The sequence below is a fragment of the Nomascus leucogenys genome, chromosome 22a (genome assembly GCF_006542625.1).
Source record: "Nomascus leucogenys isolate Asia chromosome 22a, Asia_NLE_v1, whole genome shotgun sequence".
Taxonomy (NCBI): Eukaryota; Metazoa; Chordata; class Mammalia; order Primates; family Hylobatidae; genus Nomascus; species Nomascus leucogenys.
The window spans coordinates 121113328-121131663 of NC_044402.1; positions in this window are offsets into that span (position 1 = coordinate 121113328).

Genomic DNA, 18336 nt, shown 5'->3' on the forward strand with positions numbered 1-18336 from the left:
AATACTGCAATTAATTTTCTTACAAACTTTCTCTAGCATTTCTAATTATTCATGTAAATGTACGTGGAATTTCTAGACTAAAGGATACAGGCTTTTAATGTTTTAAAAATATTTTTTTAAATTGCTTCTCTAGAAAGAACTTCAATTTCCAACCCCATTTCAATTATATGAAAATATCCATGTCTTCATACCCTTGGCAATTCTGATTTTTCATTATTTTGATTAAAAAAGCTACAATTTTTGAAATGTTCTTTCTTGAACTGAGTTGAAATTTGCCTATCCAAATCTTCAATCTATTGATCAGACTTTCCTCCCCTGGAGATTTGTGAAATAAGCTCAATCCCTCTTCTTTAAAATGTAATTCAGATATTTGAAAATAATGATCATGCCTCCACTGTGCTCTGTCTCCAGTTATAGTATTTTTTTTTTTGCTCTAATAATTATATTAGAGCCAAAAAAATCTAGTTTCTAGTCTCTTCACAGTTCTGGTATCACTGTTCTTGATAAGCCTCAGTTAATCTGGACTACTATATGTGTGAGTGTGTGACATACACATGTATGTATATGTGAATATATATTCACACTTCTATAGACTGACTGTCCACCTCCCACTCCCCAAATTCATATGTTGAAAACTAATCGCCAATGTGATGGCATGAAGAGATGAGGGCTTTGGGAGGTAATCAGGTCATAAGGATGGAGCCCTCATAAATGGCATTAGTTCCTTTATAAAAGAGACCCCAGAAATCTCCCTCCCCCTTTTCACCACATGAGGAATGTCTATACACCAAGAAGTGGGCTCTCACCAGACATGGAAACTGAAGATGTTTTGATCTTGGGTTTCCCAGCCACTGAACTGCGAGAAATAAATGACTGTTGTTCATAAGCCACCCAGTCCATGGTACTTTGTTATATAAGTCCAAATGGCCTACCACAAGGATTAAACCAAGGACTGCCACTGTACGAGCACTGTCTTCTTTGTTTTGAACATGATACTGCTACTGGTGTGAGCTAAGTAGGCATTAGTTTTTCTTGGCAACCATGCCACCCCATTGGCTCATAAAGAGACTGATATCAACCAAAATTCTCAAGCATTTTATAAACAATCTCATAGTGATATCAGGTATCCACTGTACTTCACTAACTCAGTTGCTTTCTGACGCCCAAGTGCATGACTTTATCAGGAATCAATACAATCTTTAATTCTAGTTTGTCAAGTTCTTTTTGAAAACTGATTTTATCACCAGATGTGTATTTAATACAAACTTGACAAAGATATATCTCGACTTGTAGTAATTAAGAAAAATACTGGATGACATCTATTGCAGACATCTTGCTCCACCCTACTTGTCTGTTATTGATCCCATTATCAACAGACAACATGTGTGCATGTGTGTATAGATATACAGGGAAACTGTAAAACAAATCACAAAATATTTTCAACTTGCTGATATCAAAATATATTCTTTGTATAGTATTTTTGTGACCTCCTTGCCTGTATTTTTTTTAATGAAAATTAGTTTAGTATGATTGGTTGATTGTCTATGTTGGCTCTTTGGCTTCAGAATATAGCCAGGGTCAACATCAAGCTCAGCTGTATGTAGCCACTAGTTCCTAACTGTATTTCTCTATTTTAAAATGTATTTCATCTACTAGAACACCTTGCTTTTAAAGCAACATAAGCATGTGTTCATAAGTTGGCCTTGTATATCAGTCGTTTGGGTCTGATGACTTCTATTCATTTCAAACAGAGAGATGTTACTTAACTATCTTCTACCATCTTTACTTCCGGTTCCCTGATAATTGTGCTTGTTACCCACATTTTCCAGTTTTAAAATCATTATGATAGAAGTAGAAGATGGAAAAGGTGATCGTAAATAAGAGTCAAGTTCTCATGCTTTTGCATTATTTGTTAATGATGTTTTATTTATCTGAATTTGTGAATTTAAGCCTTTCTCAATCTTAATATTATGGCTATATTTTTAATAACCCAGTGTATTGCTCTTGACACTTTTACTACATCTGTTTTTCAACTTAGAATTTACCTTCATATATGAAATCAATTGTCTTTATCATAACTGACCTATACATTTAAAATAGTTCAGATTACAAAAATAATTTAGCCCTAGTGGTATTTAATATGAACAGATCATTAATAGCATGGGCTTACGTCCTCACATGTATGCTGCTTTTAAGTTTTCAAAGCATTTTATACATTTTTAATCTTAAGAACTAGACTCAGTCATAAGATTAGATTTGATCATAAGTCTAAGTTACTTCCTGGCTCATGCAATGTGAGGTGATGCTGAGTCAGGTAGAGATAACTTCATTTTCTTAAGAGCAGTGTGTGTGTGTGTGTGTGTGTGTGTTTGTGTTTATACATATATATGTTTATGTGAATATATATCTACATGTTGTACTCCTTATTTAAGAATTTCCACACTACATAAAATAAATTATAGAACAAAAACTAATTGGCATCTAACTAAATATAGAGAGGGAAATGCAACAATTTCAATGTGAGGATCTTATTAAAATAAAACAGGAATGTAATCTTAGATTATAGTCTTTTTTGAGGGTGACTAACCCTATCCATTTGCCTGAGAACTGGAGGATTTCCCAAGATTCAGAACTTTCAGTGATCAAACTGGGAAATTCCTGGGCAAACTGGGATGAGTTGGTCATCTTATCTTTCTCCTAATTCTTTCCAGATGACACCTCCCCCTGCTGTTTTATTTTATTTTATTTTATTTTATTTTAAACCTGGAATGGTTGACCACCTTCCAGTGCTAACACAACTAGCTTTTCTTTGGCCAATTTCATTTTTTTCTGGCTTTTAGGTACTATTTCTGGTTAGTCTACAGACTATTATTTCCTTCTTAAAACTACCCTCCCTTCCATCTCTCTCTCTCTCACCCACCTCTCTTACTTGCTGTCTTACCTTATGAGAGAGCAGCTAGGGCCACACAGTTTCTTCTTAATGCTCTCATTTCAATGTTTAGTTTATGACCATGAAATGATCATTAATACCTCCAGATAATTTGCATTTCTATTTTCATTGGGAAATTCCTCTTATCTCTATACCAATGGCCTATACTTTTGTGATTTGAAGTTCAAGTTGAAGCAGCTAAGTTTTATGACACACTTTTAAAGACCTGAAGTAACAGAATACTGGAGTTCCCTGGAAGTAGCAACATGGTCTTGATGCTTATGTCCCCATCTGCTAACAGAGACTGATCTTTGATCAGATTAACAGAGCCCAGGTGCACACAGGATCTAGTTATATAAGTGTTGACTCTATTCATTCCTACCTGTCATTGTATGTAATGATCAAGGGTTGCAAATTGGGGTATTGTATAGCAAAAGTGGTCCACCAGATGATCATATCACACAATCTTTACAACTCAGAAGGGACTTTTGCAATGATCAGGTGTAACTTACTCATTTTTCACTTGAAGAAACTGAGATCCATCCAAGACATTAAGAGAGTTCCATAATATGACAAATCCGATTAGCGGCAGAACTGGGATCTCCATTACTCAGAACCCATAGCCTTGTTCTCCACTCTATGCTGTTGAGAAAAATGGTAGGAAGGAAATGAAGCAATACAGGAGACAATTGTTCATGATCCAGCCTCCTCATAGCCATCTTTGCTGCAAACAGGCTTGAAACAACTTTGTAAAGTACTGTATCTCCTCTGCTTGATTTCTTTTTGGCCACCTTGAAGTCTGAGATGCTTACAAGGAACCAACATTGGGGTCACTGGCTTTCATATTTTGTTGTTGCTCATTATTGCCCAGAGTTGGCTGCTAATCCATGCCTTACTCCTCTCCTCTTCATTCTTTAATATTAAATTCTTAATTTCTGGAACTCCCATCTCAACTAGGCTTAGTGACTGCCTAGAATGTTTACCTAATTATCCAATGACAAGCAGAAGATGGCTGATGTGGGAGTGGTCACCCTCAAATAAGCAGGAGTCCCTCCCTATATGCTTTTAACTTTATTCCTGGCTTTTGACCTGAATCACCATGTAACTTATTATCACTGTTTGGTACAAAGGCTCTCTGTAACTAGTAATCACTACTATTGTTGAACACAATATGCTCTTAAAGCTCGACTCCTATAAAGTTTGCATTTTTTTCATGTTTTTCTTATCCAGAGAAAATTATATATCTTCTTTAAAACAGCCATTTGGAAAAAAAAGTATGTTCTAAAGCCTTATAAATAAGATAAAAACATGAATTAATAATTATTTTTAAATTTACTTTTTATTTCAGAACACGTATAAAATTACAAAAAAGCTGTAAAAATATCACATAGAAGTTTCTAATACTTTTTATACCATTTACTCTAATGTGAACATCTTATATAACCATGGTGCATTTGTCAAAACTAAGAAATGAATGCCTGGAGATACTGTTGACTAAATTGCAGACTTTATTTGTATTTCACCAGTTTTCTATTGATGGCATTTTTCCATCCAGGCTTCAACTGATGGTACTGCATTGCAGCATGTCTTCATGCTCTCTGTCAATCTGTGATAATTTCAGTTTCTCTTTATTTTCATAATCTTGACAGTTTTGAAGAAACCTGATCAAGCATTTTGTAGAATGCCCTTTTCTTAGTCTGTTTGGGTTTCTATAGCAGAATACCATAGCATGGGTGGCTTAAACAATGAACACTTATTTCTGGAGGCTGGGAAATCCAAGATCAAGGTATCAGCAAATTTGCTGTCTGGTGAGGGTCTGCTTCCTGGTTTGCAGATGACCATTTTCTCATTGTATCCTTACATGGCTAAGAGAAAAATATATCTCTTTAGTGTCTCTCATAAGAACACTAACCTCATACACGACGGTTCCATCCTTATGGAGCCTGTAATTAACCCCCGAAGATCCCACCATCAAAACCATCACATTAGGGGTTAGGATTTTAACATATAAAATTTCATGGGGATGCAAACATTCAGGCCATATCATCTCTAATGTCGGTTTAGCAGATATTTTTCCCATGGTCAGACTGGGTTGAGGTTTAGGGGAAAATGTCATGAAGGTGAGGTGTCCTTCTCATCACATCATTTCAGGGAGTATGATGTCAAGTTTAATTACTTGGCTAAGTTAGTGTTTACCAAGTTCCTTCTCTGTAAATCTACTGTCTTTTCCCTTTCTATGCTCTCTTCTTCAAAGTGAGTCACTAAGTCCAGCCCACACTCAGGGGAGGGAGAATTAAGCTATAACCTAGAATCTTTTCACCTATTTCATCTCTGCCTGTAAGGTTGTTTCATTTTGGATTCTAGGCAGCTCTACCACTAGATGGACCACATTTATTTTAAGTTTTCTACTCCTTTTCAATGCACTTCCCTTTTTCCCTTTTCTTGAGACCAACTCTCTAAAACTTTCCAGTTTTCATCCATTCAGCATCTATTCTCAGCAGCATTCATCTGATTTTGGCTTCCTCTGATGAAACTCGGCATGGCACAGCACAACTACTTTACTTTTCTAGTTCCCCAAATTTTGAATTGAAAGATGAGGTGCATTGGATTAGAACATTATTGATGAAGAAACAAGGAGCCTAAGTCAGACTTAATAGATAAAGAGGTAACTCTCTTCATGAGTTAACAACTGATTTCATGGACTAACTACCCCATGAATGTTGCGATGTGAGGATTAGAAAGAGAATCTAGGGAGATACAGAGCTTCTTAGGGGAGCAGGCCCCTCTTTATTGATCTTTTTACATTCATCTCCTAAATCATAACATGGCACTAAGTACATATCCAATATGTGTGTGTTATTTATTGAGATGCTTTTGCCATTACTTTCAATGGCAAAAAACGCAATTACTTTTGCACCAACCTAATATATAGCTGTAGATTGAAATACACACATTTCTATATAACAGACACTCAGAAAAAGCAGCGCGTTAGGAAAAACAAAGCTTTTACAGCTGGACATCCTGGAAGATGGTGTAATTTAGACTTTGGATTTGAATCTCAGCTCAGCCCCTTACTAGATGTGTGATCATGGGCAAGATATTTACCCTCCTTGTGCTCATCTGTGAAGTGTATATATTATGAACACCCATGATATGGAGAAATCACATAAGTGAATTAATCTAGGTAAAGCACTTAGCAGAGTGCTAGTACATAAACATTTAATCAATATTAATTTTTATACTGTTATTATTCATGATGCTTTAGGTATGGAGTAAGCCACAAGTTATTTTATAAAGTAAAATTACTGCACAACAAAAATACTAGAGCAATTCACTCAACACATTAACTGCAAAATATTAAATGGTTCCTATGTAGTAAGTAACTCCATTTCTCTTTTAAGACAAAGTTATACATTTGCCTCCATCTTTTGTGCTAAATTTTCTTACAGTTTGGGTTCATTAATATAAAATATTTTAAATTAAGATGTCTTTAAAATATTTTAAATAAAGTTGTATGACTAAATATGAAAAGACGATCATGCCCACAAATTTTGGCTTTCTTTCCCTTGATAAGTGGTTTCTAAGATGACTTCTGACATAGGCGTCCTGGACTTTGGGTATCCAGAGCAAGGCATAGGTCCTTTCTCTGACTCTGAGTTTAAGTTATGCAGATGACCTTGGCAGCATCTGAATATTTATCAATGGTGATCTTTATATAGGCATTCATTTTGGATATTCTAAAACAGAGATTACTTAACACATACATCTTTACCAATTAGGCGTTTTCCTCATTGGTAAATATGGTCATGAATTTTTGTAGACATAGTTTTGAGATTAGCTATGGACAATGCTTCCACCACGTAATTTAGTTAGTGAGTTTAAAATATCGTGTGTGCCTACAAGTAGGTGATCCAAAAGAACTGCTGAGCTGGGTTACTGTGTATTAGCCTTCATTATGCAAATAACTGTCCCAAGGGAGCCATCCCAAAGACTATTAGCCTCTTTCACCTTTAATAACCTAAGATCTCCCGTTCGTGATGTGTGCAGATGAAAATATGTTCTGCCTGTGGGTAAAGGTGTTATTAATGCATAATTCTTTAGCTTCCTTCCCTCTACACTGGAATTCTATTTTGGCAAACCTCTTGGGTTTGGTTGTCAGAGAGATAAAAGCTTGTGAACACTGCAGTAGAATCTTGAGTGAATCTTGGTAAATTTAGAGAGCCAGGTTACTCTTTGCGGACTACTCTTTATCTGTGAGTAATACTGCATCTTCCCTTCACTGTTGTACAGCTGATTGTATTGCACATGCTCTAACTGGCTCTCCCTGGGCTGGAAACCTTTTAAATGTGACCCTTTGTTCTCATCTATAGATGAGCTGAAATTGCCAGTTACATTTCAGGTACAGCCTCTGCTGCAGGAACAGCCGATTCACGGGTAATGTTAGTCTTACGCAGGTAGTGACTTTATCTGGAAGAAAGCCGGCCAAGGTCTTGGAAGGCTCAGAGAAAGTATTAGCATTTGGTGGCTAGAACGGTCACTGTCACTTCCAAAAACAAAATCTAACATTACCGCCTTCTAAAAAGATACTCGCCTGATGCACGCGTCTGCTGACATGCCTTATGTGACATGAAGAGGGTGTGATAGTTCACAGGTCCGAAATAGTTACCACGGGTATTCCCAGAAGTTAATCATCAGTAACTTCAACCTTGGAAAGATTTGAGAAGGCTACCAGAGTAAGTGTTAAACCTGATAGGCAGGATTTTCCAGCTTTGCTGATGTCATTTAATTAGTTAGTGTTCTACAAACAAAATAAATAAAATGTTTTTTTTTCTACATCCTTTCTGCCACCCAGATTTCTGTGAGGTACTCCCTGTCTCAAGGAGACTCTGGGGCCTAGAAGGCAGACTGCTTTTCTTGGAATGGCCCATCAAGAGAGCCTCCTTATTAACCCCTAGTGTACTTGAAAACTTCATAACTTGACTTCATCTCATGGCTGAGGCAATATATGCCTGAGCAGTTACTGGAAGATGGGCTAGTTATGCATGCCCCAGGCACTTAAAAATGTCAGCCTAGCACAGTGGCTCATACCTGCAGTCTCAGCATTTGGGGAGGCTGAGGTGTGAGGACTGCTTGAGTCCAGGAGTTTGAGACCAGCCTGGGCAACATAGCAAGACCATCTCTGAAGAAAAAAAAAATTAAATTAACAAAATATAAATTAGCCAGCCATGGTGGCACATGCTTGTAGTCCCAGCTACTTGGGAGGCTGAGGTGGAAGGATCACTTGAGTCCAGGAGGTAGAGGCTGCAGTGAGCTGTGATCAGGCTGCCGCACTCAGCCTGGGCAATAGAGCAAAACCCTGTCTCAAAAAAAAAATAATAAGGTCAAAAAGCAAAGAAAAAATTATATTAAAAATCAATCTACCATTTTGGGGAAAGAGGTGGTTGAACTTGTTTCTTTTATTATCTATTTTAAATAATTTGTTTGAATTTTATTCTAAGGTTTTCTTATCTTTTCTTTTTCCTATATATGCTACATCACCTTCTTCCTTACCCCTCCACAGATCTGTCCTTTGTAAAACACTGTGCTCATCATTTTTTAGATATTAAAGCATATTTCACATTTTTCTTTGTTTTACATTGCTGAAGTCTGACCTCCTTCACTTGACTCTCTTCATGGCACTTTGCTTTATTGATTTTTTCCTTACTTTTTAAAAATTCTCTTGTTTGTGGTTTATCTTCCAGTGAGATCTATCTGTTTACTTTTTATTCTCAGTCTTTAAGACCCTTATTTTTTCACTCTTCTGATGTTTTTCATGTCCTGGAACATATTTGCTTGGCCAAACCTGTTCGCATAACATCTTTAATTCTCTTCGAGGTTCTATAGCAACATGATCTCTTTAACCTTAGTACTTCTTCTTCATAAATGAGAAACTGAGGCACAGCTAGGTCAGACAATGTTTCTAAAATCGTACAGTGGAGTACTGGGAGAGTGAGAATTGTTTTTTGATTTCCAAGAGAAATTATTAACCAGTGGAAACCCCACTATATGGGCATCACCTGAGAACTGGTTAGATATTCATAATCTCAGGTCCTGCCCCAAGCCTACCAAATCAGCATCTGCATTTTATCAAGATCCCACATGATTCAAAGACACATTAACATTTAAGCAGTCCTGAACTAGACCTCTCTGTTTTGGAGGAATGCTCTCTGAAAGAAACTGCATAACAATGGTAAATTTCCTTTGTGTTTATGAGGTTTCTTCTGAGTCCTAGCTGCCCTGATTGAAGATGAGAAGACAGACAGAAACCTAGGTCTTGGTTTCAGTATCTGTCTGATCTCTATTCTGCAATTTAGATTTCAGTTAAGTTGCACTTATAGAGAATTTCAAGTAGCAAATGACGAAGCAAGTGGAGCACTCTTCTAGGCAATTAGTTTTCTCTGTGCTTATTTATTTGTGGTTCGCTGATTCAATTTAGAATCCTCAAATTTCTGGGTGACTATAGGCGCATCATAGCTTTAACACAGCATTTAGTTGACATCTGTTTCTTTGACTATATTGTCTTCAATTTCCGGAGCACGGAGTAAAATATATCCAAGTGTTTCATGGGATATTTCAATATCCAAAATGATTTTTATTATTTTCCCCAAACTGTAATAAAAGAGACATTATCTCCTTCATTCTCTTGACTGGATTTTAAATTTAGAGAAGGGGAACAGTACATGCATTTGACTGCCAGAGGTGTAAAGCAAAATCTATTTGATATTAGAATTAACACAAGTCACTGACATAGAAAACAGTTGTGAATATTTTCTCATGAGGAGAAAGTATTGTCAGATTTAACCACTATCATATCAGTTCATATAGAAGGTGGACATCCCAGTTTAGGATTTCACAGAACAAGAGTGGAGTAATCATGAAAAGTGGGTGGAAAAGCAATTTCCAGCTGGAAAAGAAGAAAGAAAACAAAGGTGGATCTTGAGGGATTAAAAAAACAAAACAAAACATTTTTGAATATTTTTGTCTTTTTAAAAATTTTTCATTTCCAAATAAACAACCTTTTGATTTGAAAGACTATCAAGAAGGCATTGTAATCTGAGGCCGAATCCTGCAAAAATTCATGCATATCTCAGAGGTTTGAGATGGAATTTACTTATGTTCCTGAATGTTTGTACCCACTGAGAGCAGTCTTTCCAAAGTTCATGTGTGTTCAAGGGATATGTGGCAATCCAGAAATATTCTGCAGACAGGAAGCCTCTGCCCAGCATTATGATTTGAACCCAGAATCACTGTCCCCTTTTCTTTTCTGGTTTTTTTTTTTTTGGTTTGTTTGTTTGTTTTTTTTGAGACAGTCTTACTCTGTTGCCAAGGCTGGAGTGTAATGGCATGATCTCGGCTCACTGCAACCTGTGCCTCCCAGGTTCAAGTGATTCTCCTGCCTCAGCTTGCTGAGTAGCTGGGACTACAGATGAGTGCCACCACAACGGGCTAATTTTCGTATTCTTAGTAGAGATGGGGTTTCACCATGTTGACCAGGCTGGTCTTGAACTCCTGACCTTAAGTGATCTGCCTGCCTTGGCTTCCGAAAGTACTGGGATCACAGGCATGAACTGCCACACCTTGCCTCACTGTTGCATTTTTAGTTATATATATGTATATGTGTGTGTGTGTATGTATATATACATATATGTGTGTATGTATATATATATGTGTATGTGTGTGTGTGTGTATATATATATGTATGTATATATATATATATATATATATTTTTTTTTTTTTTTTTAGTAGAGTTGGGGTTTCACCATGTTGGCCAGGCTGGTCTCAAACTCCCAACATCAGGTGATCCGCCCACCTCATCCTCCCAAAGTGCTGGGATTACAGGTGTGAACCACCACACCTGGCCACTGTTGCTTTTGCTAGACACTGAGTCAGGCCTCTGCAGTCTGGTTTCCAGAAGCCCATCTCAAAATTAGGATAATTGGTAACATTATAACCTCTTTCACCTACAATTCACCAAACTCACCACTTCTGTTTTTAATATAGTAGCAAGTTTGAATGGGACTAAAAGGCCTTTAGACAAAGGTTACAAGTAAAAAGTTCTCATCTTCAGAAATGTGCAGAAAAGACATCCAAACACCTGAAATAAAATACATCTTCTTCTTATTCACACAGAGTGTTAACCCCCTTCACAAACTCATTGCAGATTAGAAAGCAGGTGAGAAAAATAAACAACGCAGCAACATCATGCCTGGCAGAATGGGAACAAGAAACGACCGTTGATGTGATTTTCTACCCCCATCCCTCGTGGACTCATTACCCCTATGTCTACAATGAGGAACATAATATTGACTCCAAAATGGCTTTAGATTCTGGCCATGAGCTGGGCTGGCAGCTGTCTTCATACACATTCCCACTTTTGTGACCTTCTGGAGGGAGACCTACTTCTACTCTCCCCATGTTTTCATCCCACTACTGAAGATTTATTGCCTGGATCTGTTAAAATTCCTTACCAGTTATCCATGATGATAACCTCACAATTACAGAAAGTTATGCAACTTCTGGAAAGCAAGATAAAATGCATCTTTCTTCCTCTTCGCTATGCTGATGCATTTATCTTCCCTTCAATTTTGAAATTCCTAAACTGTAAGAGATAGCATATTCTTTGACATTTGTGCTGATGCTGCTGTTAGCCCTGTCTTTGTTGTTTAGGAGGTGCCAACTGACGTGATTTGAGAGAAAAACTTGAAATTCCCTGGCTTCCACGCTGAATGTATGTACAACTTCTCATTTGAAATAGTGGGTTGTCTTAGTACCCAAAGTGAAATTTCTGTTGAAAATCTAAGTTGAAAATTCACAGCGATTCCCAGCAGAGTGCCAATTATGAGCCTTCTATAGTTTACACTTGAGATAACCTAGAATATGTTTGTTTTGTTATTCTAATTTCCTTCCTTCTTAGAATTACCTGCTACTGACTCTTGAAAATTAAGAACATACCATAACATGTGCTCAGAATTGTAGCTACATTGCAAAGCAGTTCCAGTGCACTTTTAAGGCATCTCAGGCAAAACACATTATAGAAGCCTTCAAGTTTGTATCTTCCATGTATTATTTTTCCATGCACCTTTGATATCTATTCCTTGAAAGAGAAGTAATGGAAAATGATAGGATTCTTAAATACGATTGATTCATTGGCATTGAGCATAGGATGCGGCTCTTGGCTATGTCTGTGAAAAGTTTGTGTGAAATGTGTCCTGTGTCCCTCCCACCTGCTCTGCCATTGCTTGAAGTGCTGTTTCCATCAGCATCTCAAGGTCCTGGATTTCTGTGAGATAAATGTTTCATGCTTACTGAGCTCTAATGTGGTGGAGATGTTTAAAGGCTGAATTCAGGTAAGAGTTGTAGAGTACACACATAGATGTTGTCTGTGCTATGCCACAGTTGAGTATTGGTGGTTTCTTTCATTCATTCATTCATTCATTCAACAAATACTGAGTGCCTATTATACAATCCTTCTTCTGCCCTTGAAATACAGCACTGAACAAGAAAACTGCCCCTGCCCTTAGAAGGCTTACTTCCTATTAGGGGAGTCAGAGAGTAAGCAAATAGATGTAGTGATGGGTGCTATGTGGAAAAACAAAAGCAGGTAAGGAGTAGAGGATGGAGGCTGTCTTAGTATGGTCAGGGAAAGACTATTTGAAGAGTTGATATTTGAGCAGAGATAGGAATAAAAATTGCAAATGAGTGATAATGAACAAGAGATGTAGGTCTAGAAGAACATTCTAGTCATTGGAAGAAACAAGTCTAAAAACCCTGGAGGCAGGACTGAATTAGATGGAGCAGACAGCCTATCTGTTCTACAATAGACAGAAATATGACAACAGAAATATGACAGCCACATGTGGAATTACGTTTTTTAAGTAATCACATTAAAGAAGTGAAAATAAAGTAAGATTGAAAAGTAAGAAACAAAGTAAAATTTAATTACATAGTTTTAGCTTAAACATGTAATCAGTATAAAAATTATGTATGTAGTAGTTTATTTTTATACTTTTTTTCTTTGAGATGGAGTCTTGCTCTGCCGCCTAGGCTGGAATGCAGTGGCGCGATCTCAGCTCACTGCAAGCTCCGCCTCCCGGGTTCCTGCCATTCTCCTGCCTCAGCCTCCTGAGTAGCTGGGACTACAGGCGCCCGCCACCATACCCAGCTAATTTTTTTTGTATTTTTTAGTAGAGATGGGGTTTCACCGTGTTAGCCAGGATAGTCTCGATCTCCTGAACTCGTGATCTGCCCGCCTCAGCCACCTAAAGTGCTGGGATTACAGGCGTGAGCCACCGCGCCTGGCCTATACTTTTTTTCAAAATCAGGTATATTATACTTAAGGGACATCTCGATTTGGAAGCTAAATTTTTATAAGAAAGAATTGATCATGAAATCTATCATTGATAACATAGATTCATGTATCTATGTCATCTGACCATATTTAAGAGTTTTCTGATAATAAAATAAGTACTGGTTTTAAAGTTTTTCTTTTTTTTTTTTTTACGGGGTCTTGCTCTGTCACCCAAGCTGGAGTGCAGTGGCGCAATCTCAGTTCACTGCAAACTCTGCCTCCCAGATTCAAGTGATTCTCCCGCCTCAGCCTCCTGAGTAGCTGGGATTACAGGTGCCCGCCACCACACCCAGCTAATTTTTGTATTTTTAGTAAAGACAGGGTTTCACCATGTTGGCCAGGCTGGTCTCAAACTCCTGACCTCAGGCGATGCACCCACCTTGGCCTCCCAAAGTGCTGGGATTACAAGCATGAGCCACAGTTCCTGGCCGTTTTTAAATTTAAATTTTTAAACATAAATTGAATAAAACAGGAAATTTGACCCCTCAGTCTCACTACCCAGATTTCAAGTGCTCAGTAGGCACGTGTGGCAGTGGCTGCTGCATTGGACATAATGAGGCCAGGTTGTCTGGAAAAGAAGAAAGCTGTTGGAGCGCTAGACTGGAACCAGATGACAGAGGACTCTGGAAGCCATGGGAAAATGTTTGGATTTCATTTGGCTTGTGATAGAACGCCACTGAAGTTGAGTGGATGGGTGAGTGGCATGCTTTGATTTGTGCTTTAGAGAGATCTTCTCTGGCTTTGGTAGGGGAGAGAGTAGAAGGATAGAGACATGACAGGAGACTGTTAGGTAGTTAAGTGAGATATGAAGGTGCTGATTTAAAACAGTTTTGCTGCAAGTGTGAGACATTGTTGGTTTCAGGGTATATCCGGAAGGTAGAGTTGATAGTACTTGCTGCTGTATTGTCTGCAGGACAGGCAGCAAAGAGGAATCAAAGGAGACTTCTAGGATTTCGAACTGACCAACTAGATAAACAGTGGTACCACAGTTGATATGGAAATGACCAAGGTATAGACAGTTTTGGTGAAGAAAATGGGATTTGGGCAAATTAAGTTTTATTTGTCTGTTAGACTTCCAAGTAGATAGCTGAGTTTGGAATTCAGGGGAAAGCTAAAGGCTGGAGACTAAATGTGGCAGTTAGAGTATAGCTGGTATCTAATGTCATCTGAATGAGGTAGTTGAGGCACTGAGGGTACCTTGAGGAAAGAAGTCCGAGAAGTGAGTTTCAGGGCAATCTGAAATCTAAATGTTGGGAAGATGAGATGAAGCCAGAAAGTGGCATTAAGATAGAGTGGCTAGGCCGGGTACAGTGGCTCATGCCTGTAATCCCAGCCCTTTAGGAGGCCGAGGCAGGCAGATCACAAGGTCAGGAGTTCGAGACCAGCCTGGCCAATATGGTGAAATCCTGTCTCTACTAAAAATACAAAAACTAGCTGGGCATGGTGGCGGGTGCCTGTAGTCCCAGCTACTCAGGAGGCTGAGGTAGGAGAATCACTTGAACCCAGGAGGCAGAGGTTGCAGCGAGCCGAGATCGCACCACTGCACTCCAGCCTGGGTGACAGAGTGAGACTCAGTCTAAAATAAAATAAAATAAAATAAAATAAAATAAAATAAAATAAGAGTGGCTAGTGAGGTAGGAGGGAAATCAAGAGAGTCTGATATCTCAAAGCTAAGTTTATCAGTCTTGGCAAGTGAAAGTTTGTGTACTCAAGAGAGAAAGAGAAGAGAGGGTTTTTGTTTTTTGTTTGTTTTTATGTTTTTTTTGAGAGGGTGTTTTGCTCTGGCACCCAGGCTGGAGTGCAATGGCACGATCTTGGCTTACTGCAACCTCCACCTTCCAGGGTCAAGTGAGTCTCCTGCCTCAGCCTCCCGCTCGTGCCTGGCTGAGAAGAGAGTCTTATAAAGGAAATGTTGTGATGGGTATAGGGAAAAGCTCCAGGAAACAGTTCAGTTATTCAAGGGGTAAAAATGGGGTTACCAAGGCTAAGTGTAAGGGGATGAGAGAGAGAGAGAGACAGAGCAAGAGAGAACTGTGGGGAGAGGTCACCTAAGAGAAAATATGCTCTTGGTTTAAAGAAGCCAATCCATAGCAATGCTGTAGGGAGTGAGCAAGGAATTGGTAATTCACCCTCCCTTTTCTTTCATCTTGCAATCTTTGGCCATTTGCTAAATTCAACCAGAAGACAGAAGGCAAGAGAGCCTGTTGACTTGGTGTGTGCCAGTCAGTCTCCCAGGGCACAGTGCAAGATGGAGAAGGGCGAGTAGTGGATCTAGAGGGGCAAATATCTGGTGGATAATGAAGCAGAATCCACCCCCAGATTTTTTTGCTTATATCTTTATTGAGGTGCTTAGCAAGAGACAAGAGATCCCAACTAGAGAATCTGTAATCATTGTCTACATATGTTAATTTATTTCTCTCTTCTGTCTTTTCTACTTCTTCATCTACATAATTCCTCTTAGCTTTTCATATTCCTATCACTCTCCTAACTACTTCTCTTTTTTCTTTTTTCTTGACTTTCTTCTCTTATTCCCTTTCTTTTTCTCCTCTCTCACACACTTCTGCCCATTTTAGTCTTTTTCCCAATTTGTTTGTTGAAGTTGATCCATGGAAAATACCTAAAACAGCTTAGAAAGAAAATAATGTATAAATGTCATTCACATCAACTTAGCCTATGAGAAAAAGAATCAGTATTTAAAAATTAAATGTGGTTTGAGAGTAGCCCTAACATATGTGTATTTTAGAACAGTAATTGTTCCCCTCCTGGAAGAGTGGATGACTTATTTGAGCAAGAATAATTTGAGGCTGGAGCAATCTAAATTTATTAGGTTATAGAAAGGATGTTCTATGGCAGTGAGCAAGCATTAGAGTCACCTGAAGGACTTAATGAAAATATAAGTTGTGGAATCCTACCCCCAGCATTTCTGATTCAGTAGGTATGGGGTAAGGACCAAGAATTTGTATTTCTAGCAAGTTTCTAGGTGCTGGTGCTGTTGCTCGTCTGGAAAGAACCACTGATATATTGAGATAGGAAATTACAGTGGATCCTTAAATGGGGTTGGAAGTGGGAAGAGTAAACACAGGGCAAACAACTAGATACCTTAAGCGGGAAAACAATGGGTGGTACTTTGGTGATAAATTTGATGACGTTCAGAGGCACAGAGGTGTGGGGTGAAAAGCATCACCCAGATACTGCAGATTCCAGTAGAGTGGATATATCCCAAACAACTAACATCTCAGGAGAGATCAGTGCACTCAGGTAAACATATTTTGAATACCTATTACGTGCTTGTATTTTTCACTGCCTACTAGACGTCTCTATTTTAATACTTCACAAGCACGTTAAACTCAATCTGTCCAGAAGTTTTATTATCACATCTCCTTCATCCCCAGCCCTCTCCCATCTGTATTCGCTATCTGCATCAGTGACCCCACTAACAAAGTCACCATGCCAATAATCTGAGAGTCTTTGCCAGCTCCAATATTCCTTTTGTCTTCCTATATAACTTGCAAACCGATTTTTTGTTTCTCTGCTCCCCTAATAACTGAACTATCTTAGGCCAAACTCTTAACACTTCTCAGATAGAAATAGACTCCCACATCTAATTTATTCCTGCATGAATTTGTCAACTGTGCTTTCAGGAATGTTATGTTTTTTGTATTTTTCTGAAATACAGATCTCATCTCTTTACCTTTTTCTAATCCTCTCCTGTGTGGCTTCACGTGGTGGACACAGCCTCCTGATAGGGCACCTACCTAGCCTCCTTTTCTGTTTCTTCTTGCCCTCTCCCTAAACTTATTTTCTAACAATAGCAAGTGATCTGTGTTTCCCTAAGCACACCATAATTCACAGGCCTGTGTGATTGGCTTGGACTATCTTCTGCACTCTCGTTTCCTTTCTTATCTTCTTTCCCTTTCAAGCCCTATTAAGTCCAGTTCCTTGAGGAAATCTGCCTTATGCAAAAGCAACATTCCTCTTATGTGTTCCCTCTGGTCCTTAGGCAAACTTTTATTTTAGCCCTTAGTGTAATGGCAGTTATTACTGGTTTATGTGTCTGTAATAACTTTATAGGAAGTCTGTTGCTTGAAGAGTGAAGCAGGTGTCTCTTAATCTTTGTATCTTGAGGGTCTGAAAACTTGGTATTGCATGAGTTGTAGAATTATTTCAGGACACTCAGCAAACTAGTTCTAGATTTGGGTTAAAGTAAGGATGAACTGGAAACTAAGAAGAAAAAAATATTGAGGCAACCTGATCTTGCATGAACTGTGCCAAGCTCAACAGATGGTCAAAATCTGTGTAGAAAGGACCCTGATTGAGGCTAACCCATCCAGAAAACTTCCTGTGTGAAGGATGCTCTTTAACCACTCTCATTCCACTCTGTTCAACTTCCATCCTTTTGTGTGGCATCATAGTATATATTCTTCACTTGAACTAGATAAGTCTGCCATCTGTCTTCTTCACATCATTAATGATGTACTTCACTTCTTTTAAACATCGTTTTTCCAAGGTCTATAATAAACAGTTGACCTATATCACCTTGTTTAACCCTTCCAACAACCAAGCCATTACACGAAGGGAGAGCAAACCCCTCCAATTAATAGCATGGACTCAAGCCAGCTTGCCATGTTCTTGGGAAAGTTATTTAACATCCTCGGGTTTTAGTTTTGGCATCTATAAAATGGGACTATAGTGCTTGCCTTATAAGATTGATATGAGCATTGCTGAGTCAATATTTGTAACATATTTAAGACTGCCTAAAATATACCATGGGCTATGTAAGTGGTTATTAAATGGATTGTACAATTTTCTCTCCTGAATTTCTCCAGCTTCTCCATATTCCTTTCATCAAACCAAGTATCTCCCCTCACAGTTCCTCTCATCAGTAATGCATTTTCAAAGGTGATGCAGCTTATCTGAAAATATGAGATTGAATATCGAAGGGACTGGGATCTGTTTCAGGGTCTGCTGCTGGTGCCTGTGTCATCTTGGGCCCAATCATTGACCTTTTTGTCCTCAGATC